Source organism: Neofelis nebulosa, chromosome 4 (genome assembly GCF_028018385.1).
Source record: "Neofelis nebulosa isolate mNeoNeb1 chromosome 4, mNeoNeb1.pri, whole genome shotgun sequence".
NCBI classification, from domain to species: Eukaryota; Metazoa; Chordata; class Mammalia; order Carnivora; family Felidae; genus Neofelis; species Neofelis nebulosa.
Genome location: NC_080785.1, coordinates 95,496,132 through 95,516,001, shown reverse-complemented (window position 1 = coordinate 95,516,001; position 19,870 = coordinate 95,496,132). Strand labels below are relative to the sequence as shown.

The window sequence follows — 19,870 nt, the reverse complement described above, 5'->3', positions numbered from 1 at the left end:
TGCAAGATTTCATTCTTTTTGATTGTCGAGTAATACTCCATTGTATGTATATATATATATATATACACCACATCTTCTTTATCCATTCATCCATCGATGGACACTTGGGCTCTTTCCATACTTTGGCTATTGTTGATAGTGCTACTATAAACATGGGGGTGCATGTGCCCCTTTGAAACAGCACACCTGTATCCCTTGGATAAATACCTAGTAGTGCAATTGCTGGGTTGTAGGGTAGTTCTATTTTTAATTTTTTGAGGAACCTCCATGCTGTTGTCCAGAGTGGCTGCACCAGTTTGCATTCCCACCAGCAGTGCCAAAGAGATCCTCTTTCTCTGCATCCTCGCCAACATCTGTTGTTGCCTGAGTTGTTAATGTTAGCCATTCTGACAGGTGTGAGATGGTATCTCATGGTGGTTTTGATTTGTATTTCCCTGATGATGAGCGATGTGGAGCATTTTTTCATGTGTCAGTTGGCTATCTGGATGTCTTCTTTGGAGAAGTGTCTATTCATGTCTTTTGCCCATTTCTCCCCTGGATTATTTGTTTTTTGGGTATTGAGTTTGGTAAGTTCTTTATAGATTTTGGGTACTAACCCTGTATCTGATATATTGTTTGCAAATATCTTCTCCCATTCCGTCAGTTGCCTTTTAGTTTTGCTGATTGTTTCCTTCGCTGTGCAGAAGTTTGTTGTTTTGATGAGGTCCCAATAGTTCATTTTTGCTTTGGTTTCCCTTGCCTCTGGAGATGTGTTGAGTAAGAAGTTGCTGTGGCCGAGGTCAAAGAGGTTTCTTCCTCGTTTTCTCCTTGAGGATTTTGATGGCTTCCTGTCTTACATTTAGATTTTTCATCCATTTTAAGTTTATTTTTGTGTGTAATGTAAGAAAGTGGTCCAGGTTCATTCTTCTGCATGTCGCTGTCCAGTTTTCCCAGCACCACTTGCTGAAGAGACTGTCTTTATTCTATTGGATATTCTTTGCTGCTTTGTGAAAGATTAGTTGGCCATACGTTTGTGGGTCCATTTCTGGGTTCTCTATTCTGTTCCATTGATCTGTTGTCTGTTTTTGTGCCATAATTTTTTTTTAACATTTATTTTTGAGAGATAGAGCAAGACAGAGCACATGTGGGGGAGGGGCAGAGAGAGACAGGGACACAGAATCCAAAGCAGGCTCCAGGCTCTGAGCTGTCAGCACAGAGCCGGACGTGGGGCTCGAACCTGCGGGACTCGAACCTACGGAGCTCGAACCCATGGGACCGCAAGATCATGACCTGAGCAGAAGTAGGACGCTTAACCAACAGAGCCACCCAGGTACCCCTGTCATTTAGGGGTTTTTATGGAACTTTCATTACATAGGCACAATTGATTAACTGATTGGCCATGGGTGATTGAATTTAATCTTCAGCCCTTTTCTCCTCCCTGAGGGTTGGGGGGGGGCGGGTGAAGTTGAAAGTTCTAACCCTTTCATCATGTGGTTGGTTTTTCTAGTGTCCAGCTTCCACCATGAGCTACCTCATGAGCATACAAGAGACAATAGGGACACCTGTGGCTCAGTCCGTTAATAGCTGGCTTCAGCTCAGGTTATGATCTCATGGTTCATGAGTTCGAGTCCCGCATCGGGCTCTATGCTGACAGCTCAGAGCCTGGAGCCTGCTTCAGATTCTGTGTCTCCCTCTCTCTCTGCCCCTGCCCTCCTCACACTCTGTCCCTCCATCTCTCTCTCAAAAATAAATAAACATTTAAAAAATGTATTTCTTCAAAAGACAGTAAATTCCAAGGATTTTAGGAGCTCTGTGCCAGGAATCAGGGACAAAGACCAAATATTTATTTTTTTATCATACTACAGAGGCAGAAAGCATTTATTTCACAGTCTTGCCGAGGAGGACAGTGCCTAGAGCCGGCCTGGGTGAGGGGGGTGAGGGCAGCATGGAGCTCAGGTCTGAGGTAACAACAGGTAACACAGCTTGGATCAAGGCTGAGTGTGCTGCGGCTATGCTGGGATAGGATGAGGGCTTGTGCCAAGGCTGGGTGAAGCAGGGCAGGGTTGATGAGACCTTGCTAAAGACTGTTTTACAATGTGTGGTACTGTTGGCTCTGTCTAGAGATTTCTGGCTCTAACTTAGGGCAATTTGTAGAGAAAATGACTTTATGTTTCTGTTTTTTTCTTTTTAACAGATAATTCCTGTTATTGGAGTCATGGTCTCATGGAGAAAGGAAACTGGTTCCAATTTAGTGTCAGTTCCAGGATAATCATCCAGGGTAATCACTTTCTCTGCCTGGCGGAGGATGATCCATCTTGTGAAAGATCAAAGAGTAAATATGTAGAAAGATCTGAAGAACATGTTGACAAGCTGGCTTGAATCATTTAAATTATTCGCACTTCTCTGTGGCTGGCAGAAGAACTTCTGCAAGCAAGAACATAGCCGAATGGCCCTAACAGTGAAATAGAGTGACTCAGGATTCCACAAAAGCTGAAGGTTGACTTTTTTCCTTTCCTGTTACGGATAGGTAAGGGTCAGTCCATGTGACATCCTTGAATGCTCCGAGGAGTCAATCTTAGAATCTGTCTTAGTCTGTTTGGGCTGCTAGAACAAAATACCACAGACTGGTGGCCTATAAACCACAGGAATTTATATCTCACAGTTCTGGAGATGGGAAGTTCCAGATCGGGGTGCCAGTCTGGTCATGCTCTGCAACTCTTCTGAGTTGCAGACTGGCAACTTCTCATTATGTTCTCATATGGCAGAAGGTGGGCAGGCAGCTCTTGGGGGCTTCTTTATTAAAGACACTAATTCCATTAGTGAGGGCTCTGCCCTCATGACCTAATCACCTCCTGAAGACCCCACCCCTACAACCATCATATGGGGTATTAGAATTTCAACATACGATTTTGGGGTGACATATCTATTTAAACCATAGCAGAATATATTTTGCAAAGACACCCTAATGCCTTGAAAGATACAGAGCCTGGGGTCCCCTGGGTGGTTCAGTTGGTTGAGCATCTGACTCTTGATTTAGGCTCAGGTCATGATCACTGGGTTGTGGGATCGAGCCTGGTTTGGGGCTCTGTGCTGAGCATGGAGCCTACTTGGGATTCTCCCTCTGTCTCCCTGTGTCCCTCTCCCCGAGTCATGCTCTCTGTCTTTCTCTAAAATTAAAAAAGAAAAAGAAAAAAGAAAGATACAGAGCAGGACTAGGAGCATGCTTCTGGAGTAGCACAGCAAGAATGCTAAAATGGGAGAAAAAAGTTAACATTTCAAGAGCACTCACCATATGCTGGACCCCATGCTGGCTGTTTTACCTACATGATCTCTTAATTCTCCCAACAGCTCTGTGAGGTCAGCTTTACCCACTTCTATTTACAGATAAGGAAGCTGAGGTTCAGAGAAGTTAAATAACTTGTGTAAGTTCATTTGTCTTGTCTAAGGTCAATGTGATAGTCCATTTGACCACAAGCTATGCACTTTCCATACATAACAAAATAGTTGTGGGTACTAAAGTTCCAGAGACTGATTTTAGAGTTAGGAGTAATCTTGTAGTAAGTAGACAACTGTATTAAATAGACTTAGACTTATTTTTAAGGATTACCCACTCCCATACCTCTACCAGGTGGTCTCCTGGTTTTGGCTTTACTTCCAGTCAAGGCAGAGCCCAAAGGGGCAGCAAATTGAGGACTGACTCCAAGGTTCACCTGCAAGAATGGAAAGATGAGAAAGGGAGAAAAGTCTGAAAAGATGAATGGAAAGAGAAGGACTAATCTCGTGAGAAATTTAGAATATTGTATCTGTGCAATAATTAGTTAATGTGGCTCAAGAATAGACTCATAGATGAATGGAAGGGAATGTATTTTTAAATTTTTAAAAATTTTTATTTTTTAAAAGTTTTTTTAATGTTTATTTATTTTTGAGAGAGAGAGAGAGAGAGACAGACAGACAGAGCATGAGCTGGGGAGGGGCAGAGAGAGAGAGACACAGAATCCAAAGCAGGCTCCAGACTCTGAGCTGTCAGCACAGAGCCGGACACGGGGCTGGAACTCACAAACCGCAAGATCATGACCCGAGCCAAAGTTGGACACTTAACCGACTGAGCCACCCAGGCATCCCTAGAAGGGAATATATTTCTTTAGAAGCAAACTCCAAAAGTTAGTACACAATAAAGGAAGCATTTCAAGTCACTGAGAAAGATTTAGATAGCTACATATAAAAAATTAATGCAATCATGAATTTATGTCATGTCCAAATAAATCCCAGGTACATTAGTGAGTGCATTGTGTTTAAAGAAGTGAAAATACTAGAAGAAAATTAAGATTAACATTTATCTGATTTCTGAGTGGGAAAGGGTATTGTAAGCATAAACTCCATAGGAGAAATCACAAGAGAAAAGATGGATAGATTTGACTGTATACAAATGTATGTAAAAAATATAAATAAAAATGTAAAATAATTGATAATTTGGGGAAACATTTGCAAGAAATATGACTAAGGGTGGATATATTTAATATATAATGTGTTCACTCAAATCAATAAGAAAAAATGTTAATGCCCTAAATTTAAAATGGGCCAAGTGTATGAAGAGATAGATTACTTGAAGAGAATTTACAAGTGACTAGTTAAACATATATTTAAAAAGTTCATCGTCACTAGTAATCAAAGCAAAAGAAATGAAAAATTTTACTTAATCACTGAGAATTATCAGAAGTAAGATTTAAACTTGGTGTGGGAAAATGTGGGCTCACATACTGCTGGTAGAGAGAAATTTGTCAACCCCTCACCGTAGGCCTATCTCTGACATTTGGGAGCCCAGCAAGAGAATATAAATGGAAGCTCATATGCTATTTATCTAAATACTTAAGTATGTAATTGTACTCAAAGGATATACATTTGAAAATCTCTCCATTACACATGTAAATTAAGCTAAATGTAAGAAATGGAAAATTAAAGTTATGTATTATATATGTTTTTAGAGAGTTATTTTCATCTAAAATATTCAGAATTACTTTAAAATATAAAGGCAAATGAGAGTTATAAATAATGACTATCAGAATTTTAGATAAGACTTATTTAAATAAATTTTAGTTTAATTTTAAGTGTTTAATTAAATATTAGCAAATGTTTTTATAAACATAAAGCTATTCAAAATTGTTCAGTATCAATGTCCAATGTCCGCTAACATAAAGAACTGTTATCATGCATCATGTATGTTATATCTTTACCTCCATAGAATCAAATGTAAGAGTAATATAAATTGATTAATATTGCAAAGTGCTCCTTCTCACTGCAAAGGGAACACCAGTTCTTGAGTGTGTTAGGACTATACATCTAGCATGAAGGGAAATCAGAAAGTAGGCACACACACACAGTACTACTAGCAAATGGTACTTTCTTTTCTTAGAAGCTGCTGCATTTATGTTGACAGGAAGGGCTTGTCAGGTTAATTTGTCTTCTCTTACCTATGTGCTTTCTACCTCTCCAGAGAAGTGTCCATCTCTGATGTGGCAGTGGCATAACTCATAAATCTTACGGGTATTCAGATGCAGTTACTTTTGTGTTTTAAGGACATCTGGCGAGAGAGGTGAAGTTGTGTGTCCCTGGGGCTGGAATAGTCTTATTCATGAAAGTGGGTGTTTAGGGTTATGGGTAATGTTGTGTCCTGGGTCCTGATTGATTCTGGTACCCATATATTCTTTAATAAATGCACTGTGTGTGTGTGTGTGTGTGTGTGTGTTTGTATTTGACATCGGTGGCCTTTTGATGTGTGGGCTTATGGTGGGATTTCTTGTTATTTGGGTCCAGAGGCAATTAGTACAATATACATCAAAAGCCTTGGAACTATGAAGACACTGCCATTACATCTTTGTTAGGCTAAGTTAGGGTTGGACAAAGGAATTATATAGGCTTTAACTCAGTGATTCCATTAAAAAAAAAACTACTGTAAATAAATAATGAGCGAATACTAGAAAGCGTGGGCAAAGATTTGTATACCAAGTTGCTTATTATGACATTAATTAAAATGTTCAAGAAGAGGGGAATAGCTAAATACATTGTGATATCTATATAATGGAATACAATGCAAAGACTTTATAAACATGTGGGAAATACTTATGACTTAATGTTAAATGACAGTGTGAATTATATAAACGCCGATCTCAGTTAAGAGAACCATATGCATAGAAGCAAAGACAGGAAGGAAAAGCATCAAAATTTTGGTAGTGCTTATGTCTCTCAGTTGTGAGAATATGGTTAATTTATCTTCTTTTTTTTAAACTAGGCTCCATGCCCAGTGTGGGGCTTGAACTCACGACCCTGTGATCAAGAGTTGCACACTCTACTGACTGAGCCGGCCACTTGCCCCAATTAATTTAACCTTTTTTTTTTCTTTAATATACATTTTTTAACGTTTATTTATTTTTGAGACAGAGAGAGACAGAGCATGAACGGGGGAGGGGCAGAGAGAGAGGGAGACACAGAATCGGAAGCAGGCTCCAGGCTCTGAGCCATCAGCTCAGAGCCCGACGCGGGGCTCGAACTCACGGACTGCGAGATCATGACCTGAGTCGAAGTCGGACGCCTAACTAACTGAGCCACCCAGGCGCCCCTAATTTATCTTTTTAAAAATATTTGTACTAATTTTCCTGGTTTACTATTATGAGCACATTATTTTCAAAATGAAAGAAATAAAGCTACTTCAAAGAGAGAGCTTTAATGTTAACATATAGCTTCACAAGTGCTGAATGTGAGCCTTAGACGCAATGCCTAATTCATAGTAGAACATGAAACTGAGTGTTAGTTCTTGCTAAAAAGGGGGATTTGGGATTATAATAAGGCTTTTTTGTTAAGATTTTATTTTTAAACAATCTCTACACCCAATGTGGGGCTCTAACTTAGCAACGCTGAGACCAAGAGTTGCGAGCTCTACTGACTGAGCCAGCAGGTGCCCTGATTACAAGGCTTTCTTATATATCTCTCTGATCAAGTTAGTTTGCCACATTTTGGGTAAGCATTGGTTTTAATCAGGGCACACTACTTACACTGTTGTTTCTGTTAGGCTGTTTTCTGGAGATTCCTTTAGGTCTCCCAAAAAGAAAACAGTAAAAAAGATCTTTAGTCTGATAGGAGAATAATGGGGTAGGGATGCATGCAGATGGTAGAAAAGAGCTTTTTATGTTGGTTTGAAAATAATAAGGGTCCAAAATAGTTTTAAGTTTAGTGTCTGACTGAACCTCGTAATTAGCTTTATTGACAGCCCTTTGCCTGTAACCACTGGATAAATACTATGTTACAATATGCAGAGTGAACCTGAGATCACAAAACTCCTTTCTCCAACCCTCACTTAGCCTGACAACGTTGTAATGGCAATGTCTTCATTGTTTGTAGTTTGGTAGTATTTTGTTTCCTTCCAGGGCAAGACTGTGGAGAGGCAGCTTAACCTAGTAGTTGAGAACATAGGATTCAAGATATGTTACATGAAAAGAGGAAGTCTTAAGAGCAATATTTATATTCTGAACAATTTTTGAAAAAGAAACCGTTACCTCTTTTGTATATTGTATTAGGCAGTTTAGGTAAGGATATGCTGCAGTAACAAACATGCCACAAATCTCATTGGCTGTCAGTAGTAAAGTGAGTGGCTTACCTATCTTACATGCTGGCTGTGGGCTGACTATAGCTCTGTTTTACGTCTTCACTCTGGGATCCAGGTTGAAGGAGTATTCCCTTTCAGGGACATCACTATTCTCATGGCAAAGGAAAAAGAAGATGGTGGAAGCACATGATGGCAGTTTGTGCTTGGAAGTGGAGCATACCTTTGGCCAAAAAAATACAACCAAGCCTGAGGTCTATGGGGTAGGAAGTATAATCTTTCCTGTGGTTTAGAGGGAGGGGCCACACATATTTTGAACAATAATTCATCCTACGTCAAATATGTATATAATTGTGTGTGTGTGTGTGTATGTGTGTGTGTGTGTGTGTGTGTAAACAGTAAGAATTAGAGCATAAATCAATAAAATTGGAAGCAGGAAATCAATAGAGAAAATCACCAGACCTGTTATTAGTTAAGGCACACTATAGCTAGCTAGTAATAGAACTCCATAAAATACTTTTTGGACAGCTTCCTAAACATAAGCTTCATCAAAAATAATCTTTAGATAATTTAGACAAATGAAATGCTTGAGGAGGGTGTAGTTTTCAAATTGAACCAGTAAATTCATTTATAAAAGTACACAGGGAATCATGTGGAATGGTCTTGGACGAGCTAAGAGAAGTCAGAACTAATACACATTGTCAGGATGAGACAGTGAGACCCAGAGCCAGAAGTTCAGGCCCTAGACTGACAGCTCTTGTCCTTGGGCAGTCCCTTCACCTTTGTCCTGCTTCAGGTTTCTCAGTGAAAGTGTCTGCTCCACCTGATAGTGAAGACCTTTTCAACATAGCAAAGATAAAAATGCCTTGTAAACCTAAAAAAGATTGTAATTTAGGTCATGATCCAACTTTTGCCTTATTATTTTAGTTGAAAGTTTTTTCTTTTCTTCCCCCCCCTCCTGCCTTAAGTCATGTGGCTATTTGCCTCAGCTCTTTAGAACACTTGCTATCATAGTCTAAGTATGGAAAATATCTTAGCAACAGCAGTTTCCCAGAGAAATCCTATTTGGGCACTAACATCTCTTGGGAAAGCAAAAAGGAGTAAATCTGAAGATTTATGTAGCAGCAGCATACCTTTGGGAAAAAAATTATTCAAGTATTCTGAAGTATTTGATATTATACACACCTGTGCTGTCCAGTATATTAACCACTAGTGGCATGTGTCCATTTAACTTTAAATTCATTAAAATTAATGAAGTTCAGTTCCTTGGTATGATCTGCACCAGCCCTCACCCACCTCAACTTCTGTGACTCACCCTCCCTCTTGGTTTTTTAGAACACGGAATGCACAGTCCTACCTCAGGGCCTTTGCCCATGCTGTTCCCCACCCCCTCAATTCTTCCTTCAGCTATTTTGATGGCCCACTCTCTCACTTCATTCAGGTTGAGGCTCAACGTCACTTCATCTGAGGAAGACTTTGTCTTTATTTCATTACATTTATCTTATGTAAGGTAAATTTGTAAAATACATTGTATGGTAGGTAGTGATAAATGATTAGGGGCAAATCAAGCAGGTAAAGGGGGAGAGGTTTTGTTTTGTTTTGCCTTTTAACAATTTTAAAGAGTCCAGGCTAATGTGACATCTTAGTAAAGAGTTAAGAAGGGGAAGAAGCGAGCCGTGTAGATATTTGGGGAAAGAACATTTCAAGCAGGGAAGGCAACACAGACAGTGACCCCAGGGCAGGAGTGGGCCAGGCCTATTGGAGAGCTGACGAGCCATTACTAGCTGTGCTAGTTGTTGATTTGCCTGTGCCCTCCCCACACCTTTGTAAATATTCAGTGTACTCTACCCAATTACTCCTCGTGAGGTGCCATCTGTTTCCTGCAGGGCCCTGATGGATACGAGTGAATCCATCCTGTTTGGGAAGGTTGTACAGTCTATAAAAAGAAATGCTGGATGAGTTCAGAGCAGGGGAAAAATCATTGTAGGATGAAGCATGTGAATCTTTGTGTCGACCTTGAAGGAAATACTGTAGAACCAAGTTATTTCTATGACCGTGCTTCTAAATTAATGATAGCCCTTCAGCCCCATGGCCTCAGCCAGAAATCTCTCTGGGTGTTATCTTGGATTCTTCCTTCTTCTTCACCCCAGCAGCTAATTGATCACTAAATCCCATCTGATTTTCTAAATCTCCTTTGAATCATTCTTTCCAGGTCTTTGTTATCCACCACTGGGTGCCTGCAGTAGCCTCCCTCTCTTACCCTTTCTCCAAAGTGACCTTTAGGGAATACAAAAATACAAATGCACTATCTTTCTGCTCCTTTAAAAACCTACTCATTAGCTCTCCCTGGTGTACAGAAGAGTGTCCATGTTCATTGGCAGGCATTCCCAACCTCATCACCCACTATTCCTCCTTTTCCACGCAGTGTTCAAACCATACTTGGTAACGTATGGTTTTGTATGGTCATGCTTCTAGACTTTCGCATATGCCTCACCCGATGCCAGCAATGCCACTCCCCTGCCTTTGTCTACTAACTCCCTCCTGCCCTTTGGGACTCAGCTCGTGTCACCTCCTCAGGAAGTCATCTTTCAACAAGTATTTGTTGAGCCAGTCTGTGAAGGCACTGAACTGGGTTTTTTGTGTATAAAACATACGAGATCCTTGTTTTCCTAAAGATTTTGTCTAATCATTTTTAGAGTCATTGAACAAGGCAACCATTGGACCGAAATGGCTCTAATGTCTTGGCAGCCTACACAAACAAACTGAAACCCAAGCCAGAGTCAATTTCTGTAAATGCCTTACAGTTATGAAATTGAAACTTAAGAACAATAAATCACAACTAACCAGGCTTCCCTAAATAAGGCAACTCGGATTATAACCAAGCAGGTGATTTCTTTGCTGTTTCTGTGTCTTCTCGTTGCTCTAAGTCTTTCCCTTAGCTTCTGACCTCTACCCAATTTTGGTTTGGCACTGCCTGAGTCAGATCAATAGTTGTTCCAATAAACTGTTCAAAAACTTAATGTATCTCAGTTTATCTTTTAGCATACTAATTGCTAACAGCATTTGTTTGGGAAGACAAACGCTAAACAGGGAAGCACAGATAAACATATAGCAAAAATTGTGTGAGTTGCTTTGAGGGAAAATCCAGAGAACAATGAAAGTGACCTTAGGGTGGGATGGGGATCCGCTGTAATAGAAGGCTGAGGAGGTGACAGTTAAGCTGATGCCTGAAAAATGACAACGAGCTAGCCAGGTAAGCCAGGTGACACTGTAGGGGGTCACTGAGAGGATTCAGGGCAGCATTTTGGACCGAAGGAACAAAAGGGAAGGAGTATGTAGGAAGGCTCTGAGAGAACCTGGTGCATTGTAGGAATTGAAAGCCGGTTAGTAATGGAGCTGGAATTTGGTGAGCCATGGAGAGTGGAAGAGGTGGAGGTGCAGAGGTAGCCAGGGCTAGACCTTGCATGACTGTGCGCCCAAACAGGAAAACAAACAAAAAAAAAAGTTTGGATTTTAGTTGAATGCATAGCAAGTCCCCGAAGTTTCCTAAGCAGAGAAATGACCTGATTTCACTCATGGCTTAAATGGCTCACTCTGGCTACAATCTGGAGAATGGCTTGAAGGGAGGTCAAGAGTGAAAAGAGTAATGTCTCCCTCTTTGAATTAGGGGTCCCTCCTGTATATTCCTAGAGCATCTGGTGCTTCTCCTGTCATACAGTAAGTGTTCAATGAATGTCTGTATTAAGGAAGGAAGTATCAGATCCAACTTTTCTCTCCAAGTCTCTAGCTCTCTTATCTGAAAGGAGAAAAAAAAAAAGTCTCAACTAAGGAACTGTCCAGCTATAAAATTGGGTGACCATTTGCTGGAGAAGAAAGGACATTTTGGTGAGGCATCAGAGTAAGAGGTCTGAAGGAGATTGGCCCGAACAGGGTATGTGCTGGAGGTGGGGTGTGGATGGGAGATGAAGGGAGGCCCTCTTGACCAGAGTAGATGGTTGAGTAGCCATTTTTAATTACTGGAGTTCTTCTGGATTGTGGAAAAAAGTTCTAAATGTACGGAGAAAACAGCTGAATCTCCCCACATTCATCAAGGTGGAAACAAGGCTAATGTGCTCTTGCGCAGCCCACGCTCAGAGCCCACTCTGATTGCTCTACTTACATCAAGGAGCTGGCAAGCTCTTAACGCTCCACTGTTTGTGCAATGAAAATTTATACACCAGGCACCATAGCACAGTGAGATAAAAAGTATACCAAGTGGGGTGAATGAAATTAAAGATACATATGATAAGATAAATTTGGCATTTCATAAACTCATTTTGGGGAAGGGAGAACTCATTAGGCTGTGAAAATGAATCACGGGGAGAACAGGGTCCCACTGGCAGAGCATCACTCACTGCAGGGTAATTCTCTGGTTGTCGTGGGGCTCTGCGTAGAGGGTGGATTGATGATGATCCCTTCTTTATTGAGATTTTGGGCTCACATCTCATTTATGTTTATGCCTGCCAGATGGCAGAGCCTTTATTTGTCACTGCATTTCTTAGCCGTTTCTTGATCTCTGAAGCTCGAGTGCAGAGATGCTCAAAATGGTACAGTAAGTATGTCTGGGAAATGCATCGGTAAATACTTAGAGAAACAAATAATGCCGAGGGAAGGGGTTTATTCCACAGGATAATAGGGATGAGGTTAGGAAAAAGAAAGATGGATGTTCAGTATCAAGGCAAAATACCCTGGCCATTCGACTTTGAGAATGACTTCCCAGGGGAGGCCGTGAAAATCCTGCTACTTGAGGCATTTGAGAATAGACTGGATTCTGGAGATTATCCTGTAGGGAGTCAGATGTACTCTGATCCAGGGAGTGAATGAAAATAGCCACAAAACCTACAAAATTGTCTTTTGTGGTTATGATTCTGGCAGCCCGGTCAGGTCTTGCTTTTTTGAATCCTTTGCTATAACCAGTATGCATTTACCCAGGCTGAACTGAAGAACTACAGTTTAGAATATGAGTCTTGGTGGGCTCCCGTGTTCATGACCTGGCTGGCTAAGAGGCTGTGCTGTCTTACACATTGTCCTGGTTGATGTCCTCTCCTTCCCTCTGCTGTCCCCCCCTCCCCTCCTCTCTCTTCTCCTTCCCTTCTTTGCCCTCCCCTACTCTTCCCTGCTCTTCCTTCCTCTCCTCCCCTCCCTTTTGTATTCTCTTCTCAATAAAGGACATAGATTTTGGGAGACAAAGACTTGGACACCATTCCTCTGAGTCTTTCTGGTGTGACTTTTGGATGCCTGCCCTCTGCTGCTCACTGCACTGTGGTTTGGTGTTTAGAGGAGACTATGGGTCTATGTCTACCAGAGAGAGTGATTGTGAGACATGGGAATTGCTGAGGTCTGCTGGCCATTCCATGGTGGACAATCCCTGCAAAGCCTGCAGAATTTGCTAAAATCTGCTCCCTGCTCCTGCCCCAGCCTACCTAGAGATCTGCTAGGGATCTGAGTCTTCTGTTTTATAGCTATTGTTAAGGATTTGATGGAGGCGAGGTGAAGGAGGAAGGCTTTCATTCCCTAAGGACAGACTGAACTTGTCATTCAAGTTCAGCTGTAAGAGACTCTAGAGTAAAAATGTCAAAGGCTGAATGCTCATTCTTCTTTTTTCTCCTGATCAATTGTAATTGATCTACAAATAAGTGTATTTGAGGAAAGTCTCTGAAACTGGAGCTGCGACAACTTGCTGATGTGGTCACAGAATAGGGGTAAGTATAGGGGTCCAGGCAAGTCAGCAGGCTGGTAAGAAGGTTTGAGAGACATGTCCTTGGTGAATGCCATGATTCAGTGCCTTGTCACTATGAGCCATACATAGCCCAGCCCAGCCCAGCTCAGCCTTCCTAAATGTGTGTGATCATAAAGATCTGAGGAGCAGTCAACACAACAAATTGGAACCCGTTCAACGTTGTCTATTCATCTTTTATTGTGGGCTAGGCTCTGTGCTAGGTGTTGTAAGAAATACAAATACGAATAACACCCAGTTTGGGTTCTCAAAGAAAATACAACTAATAGGAAAAAACCAACACAAATGACCATAATGAAGGGCAGTGCCAGATAACCACTCTGGGCTGTTGTGTACACCAACAACCATTCTTTGGTTCTCCAGACACCAACTTGGTGTTCAATGATTCCATTCAATTCTGATACTACTTTGCATTAGTGCAGACCCTGCAGGCTAAAGGCTCCGTCCTACCATACTGCCTCCCACTTCATGTGTCAGTCATTAGTCCTGGGCCTCCCATAATTCTCACCTACCAGCTATAAATGGGGGGGGGTCCTATGACCCCCCCTCCTTAGGTTTGGTAATATGGTAGACTGGCTCACAGAACTCGGGAACATATTTTACTTACATTTATTGATTTATTATAAAGGATGTTATAAAGGATAGAAATGAATACCCAGATGAAGAGGTATATAGGATGAGGTCTGAGGGGGTCTCAAGCACAGGAGCTTCTGTTACAGGGAGTTGGGGTACACCACCAAACCAGCACAGGGATATGCTCACCAACCCACATACTCTATGAACCCTGCCATTTACGGGTTTTATGGAGGCTTCACTACATACACACAAATGATTAAATCATTGACTCAGTCTCCAGTCCCTCTCCCCTTCCTGGAGTTGGAGGGTAGGGCTGAAAGTTCCTAGCTTCTAATCAAGGCTTGGTCATTCTGGAGACTGGTCCCCATCCTGGAGTGATCCAGGGGACCCCAACAGCCAGTCCTCTTATTAGCATGCAAAAGACTCTCATTGCTTTGGAGATTCCAAGGGTTTTAGGACCCAAGTGCCAGAAACTGGGACAAAGGCTCAATATTTTTTATTATGCCACACCACCGTAAGGAAATTACATGGAAAGCATGTGTGACTTCAAAGAAGAAAGATCAGATCAGTTTTTCAAAGAAATTATATTGCGATATCACATAATGCGGAAGAACTTGGGTTCTGGATTTGATTTCTGGAGCAAATCTCATAGCTGCTTTTCTGCTTCTTCACTGGTGTCCTTAATCACAAAATGGAACAATGTCAGTTCCCCTGGAAAGAGTATAAGGGACCTCAGATCTCTTCCACTATGGGAACTTCCTGTGGCAGAGTGTTATTTTGCTTGTCTGTTCGGTCCTCTATAGAGCTCAACTACATCGTCTCCCCCCCCCCCCCCCCCCAGAAATCACAATAAGATGAGGAGATTACTGCTTGAAACTTGCAATCCCATTATCTGTCAGCCTATGAAAGATAAAAAGTGCCACTAGTGTATCCAGAAAGTCATTTTTCAGTAGCCATGGGTGACAAGAATTACATTTCTTTGCTAGGAGATCTTGATGCGGTGTATCATAAATATTCAGGTTCTGTAGACTTTTAAAAAAGATGTAATATCTCCTTTTTTGTATAACACTAGCTTCAAGGTCAGATCCAGGATGACTCAAAAACAGGAACTAGGAATTCTTATGCATGAGTGAAAAGCAGCAGTTGGGGAGTGGGCCGAAGGAGGTTGAGGAAGTAGAAACTGAAAAGTGAAGTAGGGGTTGGGGTATGGGTCTGGAAATCATATGCTGGGGTGGATTACCCTTAGACCCAGGCAGGTGGGCCTCTGCTCTGGCTTTAGCTTTCATGGGACTGGCTCTGGCCCTCCTCCGTCTGTGCCTTTCCCAGGGGATGAGAGGTCCAGGAGCCCAAGCGGTGTGTCCACCTACAGTCCATGCCCCCCTACTTCAAAACCATATTCTAGGTACCAGGGACACCAGAATTCCTTGCCCCAATGCTAAGGTCAATATAAATGTCTTTCCCAGGTCTGTCCTTTTGAGTGAGGGCTAATTATACCACCTGTGTACCCAAAGGGTGGCCAAGGAGTGGTGGTTTGGCAGGGGTCAGGGGAGACAGAAATAGGCTGGGTGAGCTGGGATGTCCATATGCATACGGAAAAGGTCTTTTATGATCTGAGTAGAGCTAGCAGAGAGAAAAGAGAAATGGGTGGGTTGTGGGCCAGGGGCTTCCATGTGTACTGTTGCCCTAGGCCTGCAAATGTGAGGGGCAGGCCTGTGGAGGAGTCCAGGCTTATAACTTCCCAAGCAAAAACAATGAATTTGCAAGTAGTTCCTGATAGAATTGAGTTGGCTTGCCCTTGTCCTAGATTCAATCTTAATTGTTTTTATCTCTATCTGCCATGTTGCTAATAGGGCAACTAGTTCATGGTAATAGCACTAGGACCTTCTAGTCCACAGCTATAGTCCTTGAGAGACAGGAGTAACTTTAAGAGAAAGACTGTCTGGTCTAGAATTTACGAGAACCCCACGATGTCCACACACCAAGAGGAAGGAGGCACTGTTCCTTTTGAACCTGACTCAGGAAAACTTTCGCAGAGGCTCTGGTATCAAATGCAGTCCTGTCCTGAGATCTGGCCCAGCCCTGTGCCTCAGAGGACTCTGCTGTTTGAGTGCCTTCCTTGAACTTTTCTTATTCCCTGTCCAATGCTGGAGATAGGCAGGAGTCAGCAGTGCCATCCAGGTGGGACTCCTGGACCCTGTAGCAGGACCCATGTGGGCTCTGGTGCCTATTTCTCCCCTTTAGGACTTTCTTCCATCCTCTACTGCTCGTATAGGGTTGACCAGATGCTCCAGAAGATCCGAGCCTTGTGCCTGTGACGTTGTTCCAGGATTGGGACCAGGACCCAGACCTAGTTCCAGGAGGGTGGTCTGGAGATTGTATAGCTCCTGCTGACTTGTATTTCTTTCATGGGATCACCTGAAATTGGGCCACCAGATGTGCTAGTATGAAGATTTTGGTGACTTTAATTGCTTATATATGATTGTTTATATATTTGTCTGGGCCCCACATACCCTAGGGGCAGCCATGGTCACATACTTGTACAAATATCAATCTTTTCCCCAGTTTCCCTCCTAATTCTGCTGTCTCCTAAATCCCATAACAAGGACCCACATTCTCTGAAGAGCAGAAACCCAGAGGCAGAGGAGGAAGTTCCAAGTGGTTAATTCCGGTCTTCTCTGACAGAGATGACATAGCTTCTGGACTTCCAGCTGTGTGGAGTCTTGCCCTTAGTTTCCATGTAGGACAGTGGCCTGATTGAATCCTGCAGACAGGAAGATGAAGCATGCCTCAAAAGTATTGGGGGGTAATTGGTAGGGGCTTCAAGGAGAATAATGTCACATCCCTGGCAGTGGCTAGAGGAGGAGGTGACTTGGAAAGGTTTTCTGTCAATAACATGAAGTTCCCAACACATTCTACCAGATCCAAAATGAACCCCTTCCCCACCAAAACCTCGGTTGTGTCTGCTCTGGGAAAGGACCTGTGGAAGAGACAAGATGAATACCTGAGAGATGATGCCCCAGCTGCTGCTCATCCTGTTGAGAGCAGCAACTCACATTTACTGGGCACATGATATCTAGATATAGATATCTGGTTTAATCCTACTGACAAAGTCTGGGGGGCGGGGGTAACTGTTATTATTTCCATCGTAGATAAGGAAACAGAGGCCAGGGTGTGAAAATAATTTGCCCAAGATCAGGTAGCTGGTTAGTGGTGGAGTCAGGATTTGAACCCAGGTCTATTCCACTGCTCCAGGCCTGTTCATGCTCAGACAGCCTTACTGCTAGGGTGCAGTGAGGAAGATCTCTCCTGCAAGAGAAAATCTGGGGGCCTCCCTGGGACTCAGAAGCGAGCTCTTGGATGGGCTCTTTTAGCTGTTTTTTAAAAAACCTTGAAGTACTTTCAGTGACCAATTTTTCATTCCGAGTCAGCAGCTTTGGATTACAACACACATCAGCTGCTCTTAAAAGGTTACTGAAAAAAGGGTGTGATGAAAAAAGGGTATTGACATCCCCTCCACTCCAAAAAAAAAAAAAATTATATTATGGTTCTTTTCACCCAAGCACTTCAAAACTTTTCTAGAACACCTTGTGGGGAGTGCTATTATCACACTTTGCAGAGTAACAACTGACCATCTGGCCATACTCATTCAGGAAACCAATGGCAGATCAAGTGTGATTTGGAGAAATGGAGCCAGGCTTAGGTCCCTCTCACAACTCAGACCCATCAACTGGGTACTCCATCCACTGTCATTGCAATTGGGCCACCCTGATCCAGGGGAATTTGGACTCTACATTGTCAGTACATTTCTTTTTAATTAGTTTATGTTTTTTATTTTATTTTATTTTATTTTATTTTATTTTATTTTTTTTTTTTTAACATTTATTTATTTTTGAGACAGAGAGAGACACAGCATGAACGGGGGAGGGGCAGAGAGAGAGGGAGACACAGAATCAGAAGCAAGCTCCAGGCTCTGGGCTGACGGCTCAGTTTATGTTTTTTAAAGGGAGTTTTTTAAACAAATTTTAATTATTTCTTTTTTTGCAGAGATTTGCGAAGGCTTTGAAGAATACGCGAAATAGGACTGGTTAGCGTACAAACATAAGGAAAGAAGTCAAACAAGAATAGGGAACAAAATGGAGTCTGTGAATGAGGCAAAATCAAACATGGCTGAAGTTGGGAGCTTGTTCTTCAGTGAGAGGCCAGAGCGGCCACATACTCCTCTAACTGCCCCCAGGGGGCGCTGTGCTCAGTAAGGTTTCCACTTAGGAACCTCTCTTCCATCACACACATTTCTCAATTTCATACTCAGAGCCTGGAATATCTGATTCGAATCTGGTTCTGAGTTAACTGTGGCTTTTGGATATGATCTAATGTTTCCTTATCTTCAAAAAAGACCTCCTTATATTATTCTGAGGAATACATGAGGGGACAAATGTAGAATACTTAGTGCAATGGTCTGAACGTTTGTGTCCCCGCACAATTCCTATGTTGAAACCCTAACCCCTAAGGTGATGGGCATTAGGAGGTGGGGCCTTGGGAGGTCATTAGGTTATGAGGCTGGAGCCCTCATGGATGGGATTAATGCCCCTATTAAAGGGGCTCCAGGGAGTTCTCTCACCCCTTCCCAGCCTCCCAAACTGTAAGAAATAAATTTCGCTTGTCTATAAGCTACCCAGTCTATGGTATTTGTTACAGCAGCCCAAATGGGTTAAGACACTTAGCATAGTATTTGCATCCTGCAGGCTCTTAGCAAGGTTTATATATTTCTCTCTCTCTTTCCCTTCTTCTGTTTTTCCTTCTTTCCTCTAGTTTTCTTTTAAAAAAAAGTTTATTTTGAGAGGGGGGGAGGGGCAGAGAGAGAGAGAAAATCCCAGGCAGGCTCTGTGTTCTCAGCACTATGTGGGGATTCAGGGCTCAGTCTCACGAACCATGAGATCATGACCTGAGCTGAAATCAAGAGTCAGACGCTTAACCGACTGAACCCCCCCAGGTGCCCCACAAGTTTTCTTTTGAAACGTGATATATAATCAACTCGATTTTTCTTTTGGATTTTAAGTAAGTTTAGGTTACTTAGGCTAAGTAAGTAAATAAGTTTAAGTCAAATCTTAAACTGCTTCTCTAGGAGAGTACACAGGACGAACACATTTTCTGGAGGGAGCGGTATTGGAATCCCAAGGCGCTGGGCACGGCTCCTGAGGAAGGTAAGGCCCCAGGTTGTCGGTCCACTGTGGGACAAAGCACAGGGCAGGGCGGGAAGACCCTGACAGCGTGGGTTGGGGGTGTCCAAAGGAGAGGTGTGAGTGTGTGAGTGTGGGTGTAGAATCACAGGGAGAAGCCGGCCCATAGCGCAAGACTTGCTGTTCACTCTAATTAAGAGCATCCTTCTCAAAACTCCTGGTGTTTGCTGACAACCGGAGGCTTTTTCCCCCTTCTCAGAAATTCCCTGCGGGAAATGTGGATCTAAGGGGAAAGTAAATAAAGGCTTCTTGGACAAAGTCCCTCTTTCTTCAGGTGTGAAGGGCTCTCTGGGGTCCTGGTGCGAGCTCAGGGACTCTCATCCTCCTCCTCGCTTACCCCCCTCCTTCTTTTCTTTACTTCCTTCCTTCATCTTTGTTCTCGCTTCCTGGGGGCTGCACCCCAGCTGGGGCCTCTCCCCGCACGTCCCTTCCCCAGGGCTCTTTCAGGATCCTTCTCATTTCTCGTCTTCCCTGTCATTTTTCTTCTTGGCCTTTCATCCAGAATAAGGGAAGCATGGTAGAAAGCATCTCTATTTCTCTTCTACTCATATTCCCGTAAACATCTCCAAGAGCCCGAGAAACGTCTGTTTCTTGGTCTCCTGTTTCTGGAAACCATTATTTATTTAACATGTTCCTACCACTTGGTGAGGCTCCTATTCTTCTGTGGAATATTCCCGCAGACTGGATTCCAGAGTCTGCTGTTTAGAA

At 42.6% G+C, this 19,870-nt stretch overlaps 1 long non-coding RNA gene across 4 annotated transcripts in view; it reads left to right on the top strand.

The window, feature by feature from the left end:
• Window positions 1-19,870, top strand: part of LOC131509585 (uncharacterized) — a 139,338-nt gene that overhangs the window by 25,296 nt on the left and 94,172 nt on the right. For all 4 annotated transcript variants that reach the window (XR_009260590.1, XR_009260587.1, XR_009260588.1 and 1 more), the window contains exons 3-4: window positions 2,174-2,475; window positions 19,048-19,126. This is a non-coding gene — a long non-coding RNA (uncharacterized LOC131509585). The remainder of the gene's footprint in view (window positions 1-2,173; window positions 2,476-19,047; window positions 19,127-19,870) is intronic.